Below are 12,430 nucleotides of genomic sequence, written 5' to 3'. Positions count from 1 at the left end.
TTGAAAAAGGAGCTTGATTTAATACAAAGAAATATGTTTTTAAAATATACAGCAAGTTATCCTGCTTTCATACATTGTTTCATAAGCTGCTGATAATAAGATCAGCTTGTTCTCTTAAAAGGTCTGATCCTTCAAAATCCTTACTTATATTCCCAGGTAAATACTACATTATAGCATGGAATTAAGGATTAATACATTTCAGTATTTGAATGGTAAAAAACAACAGAGATTTTATAATTATCCCAAAAATAAGCACTCGATGCCTACGAAATTCTGAGTTAATGTTTAAAGTTTAAAGAAATCTAAACATTTTAGGGCATGGTAATGCACTATTAAGGCATCCAAAAAACCTTAATTTTGCCCTGTAATGACAGCATAACTGTACAATTATGATTAGTGCAAAATAGTGTTTGTTCTGCAAGATTAGTTCAAGCTGATGTTTTAAAACATATTCAATCATTTTCTTACAGGCAGGAGTTAAAAATGGTCTGACTACATTTCTTAATGAACCTATATTTTAATTACTTTTAACACAAACTAAGGGCTAGATCCACAAAGGGATACAGGTGACTAACTGTCATGTTAGGTGCCTCATTCCAATATTCCTCAAAATACCAACTCAGCTGCCACACCTAACCCTGTAGACAGCCAGGTTTCCACTGGTAGAGTCCCCGAGGTGCCTAAATTTCTGCTGCTAGGCATACACACAGCTACCTAAGTCCTAATGCCCAGGCACCTAGTTCATGCCCAAACCCCAGTGGGATCTTCAAGATAGGCATTGTCCCACCTATCTTACCTGTGATTTGGAACTATGTTCAGAGCACAGTCACTGCATCAGACCTTGCACAAAATAGCTGGAGGAGGTGGCAGCAGTACCCGCATCACCACCACCTTTCGCCCAGTGGTTACAGCATCATCCAAGATAAAAGAGACACATGATCACATTCCTTTTCTGGCTGCAGTGGCACAGGAATTTAAAATCCAGTCTCCACCCTCCGATCTGAATGCCCTAGACACTGGCCTATGGGGGTATTCTGAGATGGGTTTTTCCTCAATCTCTCCCCCAAACTCCTTGGCTATCAAGTCATTCTCTCTCTCGCAATGAATATTTAAGTATGTCATCTTCAACTACAGAACAGCAACTGGCACTTCAGCTCCATAATGAATAGTCCTTATTTTAAAAAGTAGCCCTGTTAGCTTGGCCCCATTTTAATAAAGTAAGCATATGCTTAACTTTAAGCACGTGCTTGAGTCTATCCTTCAGCAAAGCACTTAAGGATAGGTTTAATTTGAGCACACGCTTAAGTCCCATTTACTTCAATGGAATTTAAGTACATATTTAAACTTAAGCATGTGCTTAAGTTCTCTGCTGTGTATGGATGGACTTAAGCATGTGATTAAAGCTATATTTGAGCTTAAGTGCTTTGCTGAATTGGGGGCTTAAAAGGACAACTCTTATGAGTAATACTGCAGAAATAGACCCGTATTTATCTACTGAAATCAGTTCATTTGTGATGGTGCCTATAGTGTCAATGGGAGCCTGTAGTTGCATCAACTATACACCCCATTTTCAATGGTTAATGACTCAACTATGAAGAAAATATATACAAGGTCATAACAAGTCCTCATTGTTGCAGTATATTTCTTATTTCTTAAATTTTTACAGTTAATAGAATATATAGCTTTACCGGACCCATTTTGTTAAAAGACCCATATCAAATTGTAGACACTGAAAAATGAAAATAAACTTGGTTGCTCCAGATCACTGGGTTTATTGATATCATTGTGTCAAGCCTCAGGCAAGGTTATAGTCATTCTTTAAAAACAGCTTCAAGTATTAAAGCCTGCTGAAGTTTCTATATCAATACAAAGCATTCTCCTGTATTTCAATCTCTGTTCAAGGAAATTTAAGTTTGTTTTAAATGTTAAAGCTTTTAGTTTCACTGAAGTAGTGATTTAGGAATGTATGGAATCTTGTCTGATAAATTTTGTAATAAGATGAAAACAACCTTTGTCTGACCATATGCAATTTGCCTAAGTTTAGCAGTTTGATGATTTTGGATGCTCCTGTAATATAAAAATTATTTTATAGTAATGAAATTACACATATCCATAATGTAGACTAGGAAATTTTTTTTCTTTCATAAAAATATATATAAATAATTTGAAAATCAGCTAATGTGCGCTTGTAGAAACCTTTTAAAAAGTAAACAATAACAACATTTTGCACTCAGAAGCATGGCTTTCATACCAAAGTCACAAAATACTTTACAAAAATGGGTAAGTATTTCTACCTTTATTTTCCAGATGAGGGAACTGAGGCACAAAGTGGTGTTGCCCAAACTCACATGAATCAGTGGGAAACTTTGAAATAAGCCCAGGTATCTAGACTCTCAGTCCCTACCTTAGTCATTAGATACTCTGCTTTTCTTTATGCATGTTAACTAAAGTTGGTTGGAAATTTTTGAAAAGTTTGAAATTTCAATAAAAATTGAAGTACACTGGCAATACTTTTGTGATAATTTCTTTCATTTTCCCACCAGCTCTAATTCTAACATTTATATCCATATTTCCAGAAAAAATATCTACCTTAAACTGAAATTAAGTTTGAGAGTAAATATATCAGTAATTTAAGTGTAAAATATACCACAAGAATGTTGTAATTATTCCAAAAACAAGTACTACAAACCAAAGAAATTCAGATTTAGAGTTAACCTTAAAAGAAATTCAAATATGCTAGTCATAGAAACATTCAGTTAAAATACCCAAACAAACGTAACTCTGCCCAGTAAAGATGTCACCATGAAAAAATGCCCAAAAATGAATCTTTCATCATAATCGATTATTGCATGCTATCACTACAGGACAGAGTTATGTTACTGATATGTACCCTCAACCTTAACATCAATATCATATAGGGATGGGAATTTCTTTGGTGAGTTTTGTTTTTGTTTTGTTTTTAAGTATTAAAAATTGCATATATGAACACTAAACAAGAAACCCAAAGAGAATACTGTCATATGATATCACTTATGAGTTAAGATCTATAATATCAACCATAAATTGTTTTTTTATTTTAATTTTTAAGGCCAGACTTGGTGGTATGCTTTGCACTACTCTGGAGCATTGTAAAATAGTCAGAATATATTGGCCACCTAAGCCAGATTTACACAGCGTGACCAGATAGCAAGTGTGGAAAATCGGGACAGGGTAATAGGCATCTATATAAGACAAAGCCCCAAATACTGGGACTGTCTCTATAAAATCAGGACATCTAGTCACCCTAGGTTTATAGCTGCATTGCAACAGTAAACCAATGCAGATCAGATGTAGCATATTGGTGAATCTAGCCTTTAATTTGCTTGTATTCAGCCGTGGAACTCCTAAGAGAAGTGACAATCTGTGACAATCCAGGGACAGCTGGCGACCAACTAATCTACCAGTGAGACCTCTTGACATATGTACACTTCCCCTCACAACATTACAAATAATAGAACAACAACATGCAAATTAGCAGAAGAAGATAGATGATTGGCTAAGTAAATCTTGATGTCAAAAAGGTTCCAATGAAGAGTGATATCAATTATTGACCACCTGGCCCTGTCTATTAATCTATAATAATTAATTCCAACCTAATGTAACCTATACATAAAACTAATGAGTTTTGACTATATGTAAAGTTCAAAGAATCTGTATTATTCTGTCAGTAATATTATTTGGGACACAAAAAGGTCTGACAAGTACTAAAGTTCTAAAAGAACAAATTTAAAATTAATTTTAACTCAGACAAAATTAACCACTTTTCTTGTAAATTCTTAGAATTTCAGTGCATAAAGAGTACATGCTGTCAGTTTGGGAAGACTATTCAGCATTCTTCATATGTACTGTAGATGTTGAATACCTGATTAAGTGCAAAACTTGACTAAACCTAATCGATGCATTCATGATCTCCAGAGCACCTCCATGATTAATGAATGGCCCAATATTATTTGCATTGAAATTGATGTGAGTTTTATCGTTGATTTCAGTGGCAGCAGGAGCAGGCTCCAAAATCATAACAGTTCCATATTACTCAATGATATAATATTAGATTAATTCTTATGGAATGATGCAGTAGTGTAACCATTTATTAGGCAAATGTTGCTATTCAATTGAAAAACACATGAGAAAGCATACGGATTCTTTTAAAAAATGATGTTCCATAAGTACCATTTTTCCCTAACTTTGACAAATACTTTATGATTTTAAATGTGTAAGTTAAGAACATATAAATGTGGGTTCTTCACTTCCCTTCATTTTAGGCTAGACTATGCATATACAATCAAATCTGAGTATGGGGAAGCACATAGTTGTGCCACCCCAGGCTTATGTACCTGTCAATTTTCAGGTTTCAAACTTCAATCACTTTTACAATCAGTGGATTAAATTCAAAAGTTTTGTTTTGTTTTTGCAATGTGAAAAGTGTAATGTTGTTCACTTTCTCATAACTATAACATTGCTGAAGAAAATTTGCTTAAATTCTCAAAAAAAACCACAATAATTCTCTTTCAAGCAAAAATCTAATATTGGACATTTCAGGGGTGAGTATATTTTAAAATTATGAGTATGCAAAAATACTGGGTTATTGTTTTGCAACCTTAACAATACAGCATGCACTACTAGGCATCTGCTAAAAACCATTTAAAAATCATTTCAACAAACTATGCAGCCAAGTGAAAATACCATGGAAGTAATTTGTAATATGATCTTTGTTGCAAAGCTAATGGTAGAAGACTTCAGTGTGCTGTCTATTGAACTCTTACATTAAGCGTGATTATAAACTATAAGACCAAGTCTGCACTGGCATGATACAGTTTCACCTGTTTATCAATGCTTAACTTGGTCCTGCATTTGGAAAATGTTATTACTGTTTTTGAAAGAGAGAGAAAAATTAAGATAACTCTCTAAGGTCTTGATGCTGCTAGGTGTTGAATAATGCTAAATCAACTCTAAATCAGTGGGTGCTTTGCCACTGACTTAAGTTGAGTAGGATCAGGCCCATAATGAGGAGATAGCAATTTAATCAGTTGAGTAGGGGCAGGATGTTTAAGAGATGAAATATTATTATTATTAACTCTTTTTTCCTAAAAAATGAAATAAATCTCATTTATCCTGCTTAAATTTTTGATATCATATCTTTATATTGAAACAATGGAGTTATTCTGGATTTGCACTAGTGTAATTTAGAAAAGAAAAGTGATCATATTGTATATTGACTTTGTTCATGAAACACTATTTTCACAACCAAACTCAGATAACGTTGTGAGCATATACACACTTTAAAAGGAAATATTTATTGAACATTATAGTTAAAAAGCCCCAAAACTCTAAATGTTGGAAACATGAATGAGACTTTTCTTTTTCTTTCTCTGCCCTACATCCTTGTCTACACCACATCTAGAGACCAGAGAGAAAAATCTTTATCCCTTCCTTACATATTTTTTTTTCAATATGAGCCACTGACCCCTGACTATCCACCATCCATAGTGGCATGTGATCCATTGATAAAATGGTTACTTATCTTACAGTAACTGTTGTTCTTTGAGATGTGTTGTGCACATATACATTCCATTGTATGTTTGTGTGCACTCAGTGCACCCAAATCAGAGACTTTTGCCGGCAGTCCCATCAGATGGTGCATGTGCCCTTTCTCTTCTCATACTCTCAGGTGAGGGCACAATAGGGGTGTGTCCACTGCGTACCTCTCCATTCTTTTCACCACTGTAAGTAATATCCAAAGTAGCAGGGAAGGTGGGAGGGTAGCAGAATGTGTATGTGCACAGCCCATCTCGAAGAACTTACTGTAAAATACATAACCATTTTTTCACTTGCAAGTGATTGTGCACATAGACATTTCTCTGTAGATGATTCAGCAGCATTTCCCTTACAAGTGGAGGGACTTTTGATCAACTGAACAGAGACTAACACTGACTTGCTAAATTTGGCATCATCACAAGAGGCTTGAGCAATGGCATAATGAGTTGGAAAAGTATGCATGGATGACTATGTTGCTGCCTTGCACATATCAGTTACTGAAACATTGCTCAGGAAAGCTGATGTGATTAACATAAGAATGGCCATAGTGGATACTGGTTCAGACCATCTAGCCTGTATCCTGTCTTCCAACAGTGGCCAATGCCAGATACGTCAGCGAGAATGAACAGAACAGGGCAATTATCAGGTGATCCATCCCCTGTCATCCAGTCCCAGCATCTAGAAGTCAAAAGCTTAGGGACATCCTGAGCATGGACTGAGCTCTGGTTGAATGAGCCATTATTTCTGATGGAGGGAAGACTTTAGCAAAATCATAACAGAGTTTAATAGTCAGAAACCCAATGTGATAACACTAATTGATCTTTAATCATTTCATCATAGTTTATGAAAAGCCTGGGAGAAGACCTGAAGGATCTAGCGTGATCCAAGTAAAATGCCAGGGCTCTACAAAGATCCAAGATATGGAGTGCTTCTTCAGCTTTAAATGAATAGGTTTTTGGGGAAAACACGAGAAGATTAATTGTTTGACTTAGAGGAATAGGTGACTACTTCAGGCATAAACTTAGGATAAGGGTGTGACACACTGCACCTTCATGTACACCCTTATGGTGTGATTGTGTATCATTCATGTTCACCCTTATAATGTATTTGTGTATTGTTTAATGCAAAGAGTGTCATGTAAAATGTTTTATGGAATGTTCATGACATACTGAACTTTATTGTTATAGTAGTATGTTTGTTGCAATGTCATATGTATGGTTATGAGGCTTCGCTAGGTAATGTTCCCAAAGGTGTGTTTCATAGCTTGAAGTCTACAGAGCTGAGAAGCAGCTCGCACCTCACTAAGGCATGCATAAAACAAATCAGTTTTTCCAGGAACAATGGACTAGCCTAAGCATCAATAAGAGGATACTCACTGACTCAAGTATGGAGGAAACCATACAAAGAAATTGTGTGTCACCTGACCCTGTGGGGGTGGGGCAGATTCCAGAGGGGACCAAAGGAACATGTTCAAAAAGAGAAATATTTTGCAATATCTCTTTCTCTTCCACCTCCATCTACACACACCACCAAACAACTGAAATGCTGACCCAAGGGAAGCCTGGCTGGGAAGGAGACCAGCCAGCCTGTGGTGAGAATCATCTAAATATGTAAGGTTGCTGAAAGTGTTAAGCTTATTTTAGAATGCCTTTGGCTTTTTTTCATCTTGATCAAATCTGATTTATTTTCCTCTGACTTATAATCACTTAAATTCTTTCTGTACTTAATACATTTGTTTGTATGTTTTATCTAAAGCAGTGCATGTGGTTTAAGGTGTGTTAAGACTCCATTTGAAGTGACAAGGCTGGTGCATATCAATTTCTTTGATAAATTGATGAACCAATCAGCTTGCAGTGGGCAGCATTGAACATTGTAAGATGGCTGTTCCAAGGGTGGCATCTGGGACTGGGGGTGTTGGCTGGAGTCATACCAGTGCATGATCCTAAAAGTGGCTGGCCAAAAGCACGCATTTATTTAGCTGAAAGCAGTGTGCTTGCTCTAAGCTGTGTGTGGGCTGACTTAGGAGTGGGGATTCACACAGTGAGGCAGGATAAGACAGGCTCCAGGAATGAGGGATTGGAGTGTCACAGCAATACATCAGTACAGATTGCAGAGGGGAATGTCACAAGGGGATACTTTGTTCTTATGAAAAACCATGAAAGAAGGATGAACCAAGAGAACTTGAAGTTCTAAAACCTTCCTTGCAGAAGTGATTGCAACCAAAAACACAATCTTCATGGACGATACAGATAATGAAGACATACCCATTAGCTCAAAGAGTGGTCATATCAGTTTGGAAAGAACTAGATTTAAATCTCATGCAGACTCAGGAGCAGACAAAGGAGGGTAAATATTGATGAGATCCTTCAAAAAAATCAAGAAACAAGAGGATGAGAGAAGATGCAAAATCTGTGTAGTGGTGAATGTAATGCAGAAATGGTGGCTTGGTAAACTCTCACAGAACAATTTGAAAGACCTGACAGTTTCAGATGTAGAAGATAGTGAAATCCCTGTATTAAGGGATGATAAACTTGAAATTGCACACAAATGGAAAACCTCATTTCTGCTTCCCACTAAGATGGTCTGAACCTCACAGGAGCATAACTTCTCCTGAGTGTTCAACCACAGAACATCCACACTCTAAGGTGGAGAGATATGAGGTTGAGATGCAGAAATTTGCTCTGATTTTGAGACAGAAAATCATTGATTAGTGATAGAGTTATCAGTGAACAGATAGAAAGGCAATGTAGATCCATGAACCGATATTGTCTTGGCCATACCGGTGCAATGAGAACTAATTGTGCTTTGTCTTGTTTCTACTTCCTGAGTACCCTCAGAATGAAAGGAACTGGAGGGAATGCATTTAGAAGGTGACCAGATCAGAAAAAGAAAAACATCTGTGATGGAACCCAGGCTGCAGCTAGCCCAGAAGCAAAACCTTATGCATTTGATGTTGAGGTTGGTTGCAAACATGTCTATTACTGGATATCCTGAGCAGTGGAAAATCTGGAGGAGAATGTATTTCTTGATTTACCAGTTGTGAAAACCCTTCTGACAGAATCTGCTAGTATGTTTCTCACTCCTGGAAGGTGAAAAACATTCAGGAAAACATTGTGATGAATACACAGATTCCACAGATTCCACAGGACAATACCAATGCTGGCACAGTGGAGACACTCTTGCACTTATATGCTTATTCAGGTAAAATATGGCGGCAATGTGGTCTGTAAGAATTTGAATCTTATGGTTCTGAATAGTGGGCATCAATTTTTCACAGGCCCAACAAGTAGCCGTGAGCTCCAGGACATTTATGTGGAGGGAAGCTTCCTAAGGTGACCAAAAAGTTTGTGTCTGAAGATGACCAAGATGGACCCCCCTAGCTTTTGGTAGACTCATCTCTTACCAGAGACATAGTCAGTTCCGGAGACAGAAATGGAACTCTTTTGCATACACTTCGTGGATCCAACCACCAATTCGGAGACTGAAGCACTCAAGAAGGTACACAAATGAGCATGTCCAGAGGATGCTTGGAAGGGCAATATACCAAACAAAGCCAGACCTGCTGTCAGAGAAGGTGAAGTCTGACATGCAGAGTTATATATGTGCACAAGACCATGTGACTTTGGAACTGAAGGCAGACATGCACTGTTGTTGTTGGGTTGGACCTGAGACTGTTGGAAAGGGCAGCTATAAATTGATACCCCTCTTTGAGGGATAAACTATGGCTGATCCAGTGTCGAGGTCTGTTCCTATGAAAGTTATGCATTGAGTGGATTGTAACTGTGACTTCTGCAAATTTAATATTAGACCTAGATGGGAGAACTCTTTTCTGGTAACTATGACACTGTTCTGGACCTGGTCACTTGATAAGAACAGCCATGCTGGGGTCAGATCAATGGTCCATCTAGCCCAGTATCCTGTCTTTCAACAGTAGCCAATGAACAGAACAGGGCAATTATCAAGTGATCCATCCTCTGTTGTCCAGTTCCACAATCAGAGAGTCAGAGGCTCAGTGACACCCAGAGCATGAGGTTGCATCCCTGACCATCTTGGCTAATAGCCATTGATGGATCTATTCTCCATGAACTTATCTAATTCTTTCCCAGGTATAGTTTTGGCCTTCATAACAAACCCTGGCAACAAGTTCCATAAGTTGACTGTGCACTGGGTGAAAGTGTACTACCTTTTGATTGTTTAAACTGCTATCTATTAATTTCATTGGGTGACCCCTGGTTCTTGTGCATTTATCAACACTGAATTTTATCTGCCATTTTGTTGCCCATCTACCCAGTTTTGTGAGTTCTCTTTATAATTCTTCACAATCTTCACAATCTGCTTTGGACTTAACTATACTGAGTAATCTTGTAACATCTGCAAATTTTGCTACCTCACAATTTACCTCTTTTTCCAATATATTTATGAATATGTTGAACAGCACTGGTCCCAGTACAGACCCCTCGAGGAATACCACTATTTACCTCTCTCACTTCTGAATAATGATAATTTATTCCTACCCTTTCTTTCCTGTCTTTGAAGCAGTTACTGATCCATGAGAGGACCTTCCATCTTATCCCATGGCTACTTACTTTGCTTAAGAGCCTTTAGTGAGGGACCTTGTCAAAGGTTTTCTGAAAGTCCAACTACACTATATCCACTAGATCACCCTTGTCCACATGTTTGTTTACCTCCTCAGCAAATTCTAGTAGATTGGTGAAGCATGATTTCCCTTTACAAAAGTTGTGTTGACTCTTCCTAAACAAATCATGTTCATTTATGTGTCTGAGAATTCTGTTCTTAACTATAGTTTTAACTAATTTGCCTGGTACTGAAGTTAGGCTTACCAGCCTGTGATTGTAAGGATTGCCTCTGGAGCCTTTTTTTTAAATTGGCAGTCATCTGGTACAGAAGCTGATTTAAGTAGTAGATTAAATACCATAATTAGTAGTTCTGCAATTTCATATTTGAGTTCCTTCAGAACTCTTGGCTGAATACTATCAGATTCTGGTGACTTATTACTGTTTAACTTATTAATTTGCTCCAAAACCTTCTCTACTGACACCTTAGTCTGGGACAGTTCCTCAGATCTGTCACCTAAAAAGAATGGCTCAGATGTGAAAATCTTCCTCACATCTCTACAGTGAAGACTGATGCAAATAATTCATTTAGGCCAGGTCTGCACTACAAACTAACATTGGTATAACTACGTCGCTCAGGAGTGTGAAAAATCCACACAGTTATACCAACCTAACCCCACAGTTATACTGACCGACCCCCACAGTGTAGACAGCGCTGGTTGACAGGAGAGCTTCTCCCAGAGAGTCTCTCAGAGGTGGATTAACAACACCAACAGAAGAAGCTCTCTCATCGGTGTAGTAGTGTCTTCACTAAAGCGCCACAGCAGTATCTATATTCACTTCTTGGATCAGATCCTGTGCTTCACTTATAACTAAATCTAGAATTGCCTCTCCCCTTGCGGACTCGAGGACTAGCTGCGCAAAGAACCAATCATTAATGGGGGTCTAGAAATTTTATTTCTTCATCCCATCCTCAGGTGACATACCCAGTCAATATGGGGATAGTTGAAATCCTCCATTATTGAGTGTTCTATTTTTATAGCTTTCTAGCATTTCACAGTCACCATCACCATATTGGGCAGGTGGTTGGTAGTATATTCCTGCTATTATACTCTTATTATTCAAGCATGGAATTTCTCTCCATAGAGATTTTATGATACAGTTTGATTCATTCAAGATTTTTACTATATTTGACTCTATGCTTTCTTTCAAATATATTACCACACCCCATCCAACACAAGCTATTCTGTCACTCCTTTATATTTTGTACCCTGGTATTCCAGTGTCCCATTGATTGTCAGCATTCCACCAAGTTTCTGTGATACTTATTATATCAATATCCTCATTTAATACCAGGCACTCAAGTTCACCCATCTTAAAATTTAGACTTCTAGCATTTGAATACAAGCATTTATAAAATCTGTCACTTTTTAGTTTTCTGCCTTCATGTGATTTAACTGAATAAGACTTTTCATTTGACTGTTTCTCTTCTGTTCCTACCTGTACTTTATTAACTTCTATCCTCTCCTCTTTACTGGGATATAGAGAATCCTCTTTAATAAATCCTCCCCTATAGGATGTCTCTTTCTGAACCATGTGCTTCTCCACAACTTCTTCAGGATAAGGAAGAGTTGTTTCCATAGGTATTCTTTGTGGTCTATGTATGGGAGATACACCAGGATCAGTAGAAGGCACTGGATGAAGTGGCCGAAAAGCCAGAGAAGATGTCAGTACAGGCAGTGCTGAATGCACCAGTGTGTCATTGGCACCAACTGTATCAGTGCCAGAAGAATCAATGGAGCTGAGTGTATCGTCAGTGCCAGATGCACCAATGGAACTCGGTGAATTGTCTGTGTCAGGTGTGCAACTGCCTGTATCAGAGGAGACTCAGGCAGGGAAAGACAAAGGAGATCCCTAGAAGCCAGGAAGTCCTGAGGAGTAGAAAGTACCTCAGATAAATGTATTGGTGCTGATATGATCGGGGGAAGTCCCAGGCAATTGGAAAAAGGCAAATATACTGTCCATCTTCAAAAAAGGGAAGAAGGAGGATCCAGGGAACTACAGACCAGTCAGCGTCACCTCAGTACCTGGAAAAATTATGAAGAAGGTTCTCAAGGAATCCATTTTGAAGCACTTGGGGGAGAGGAAGGTAATCAGGAACAGTCAGCATGGGTTCACCACGGTAAAGTCATGCCTGACCAACTTGACTGCCTTCTATGATGAGATGACTGACTCTGTGGACATGGGGAAAGTGGTGGACGTGATATACCTTGACTTTAGCA

The 12,430-nt window shown here is 37.9% G+C and overlaps 1 protein-coding gene across 2 annotated transcripts in view; it reads right to left on the bottom strand.

The window, feature by feature from the left end:
• The window catches only part of ADAMTS6 (ADAM metallopeptidase with thrombospondin type 1 motif 6), a 292,975-nt gene that overhangs the window by 250,974 nt on the left and 29,571 nt on the right, over positions 1-12,430 (bottom strand). The window lies entirely within an intron of this gene.

Source organism: Emydura macquarii, unplaced genomic scaffold, assembly GCF_026122565.2.
Source record: "Emydura macquarii macquarii isolate MOO-44397 ecotype Brisbane River unplaced genomic scaffold, CSIRO-AGI_Emac_v2 contig_2897, whole genome shotgun sequence".
Taxonomy (NCBI): Eukaryota; Metazoa; Chordata; order Testudines; family Chelidae; genus Emydura; species Emydura macquarii.
Note: the sequence above shows the minus strand (reverse complement) of the source record. Positions and strands in the feature narration are given on the sequence as shown.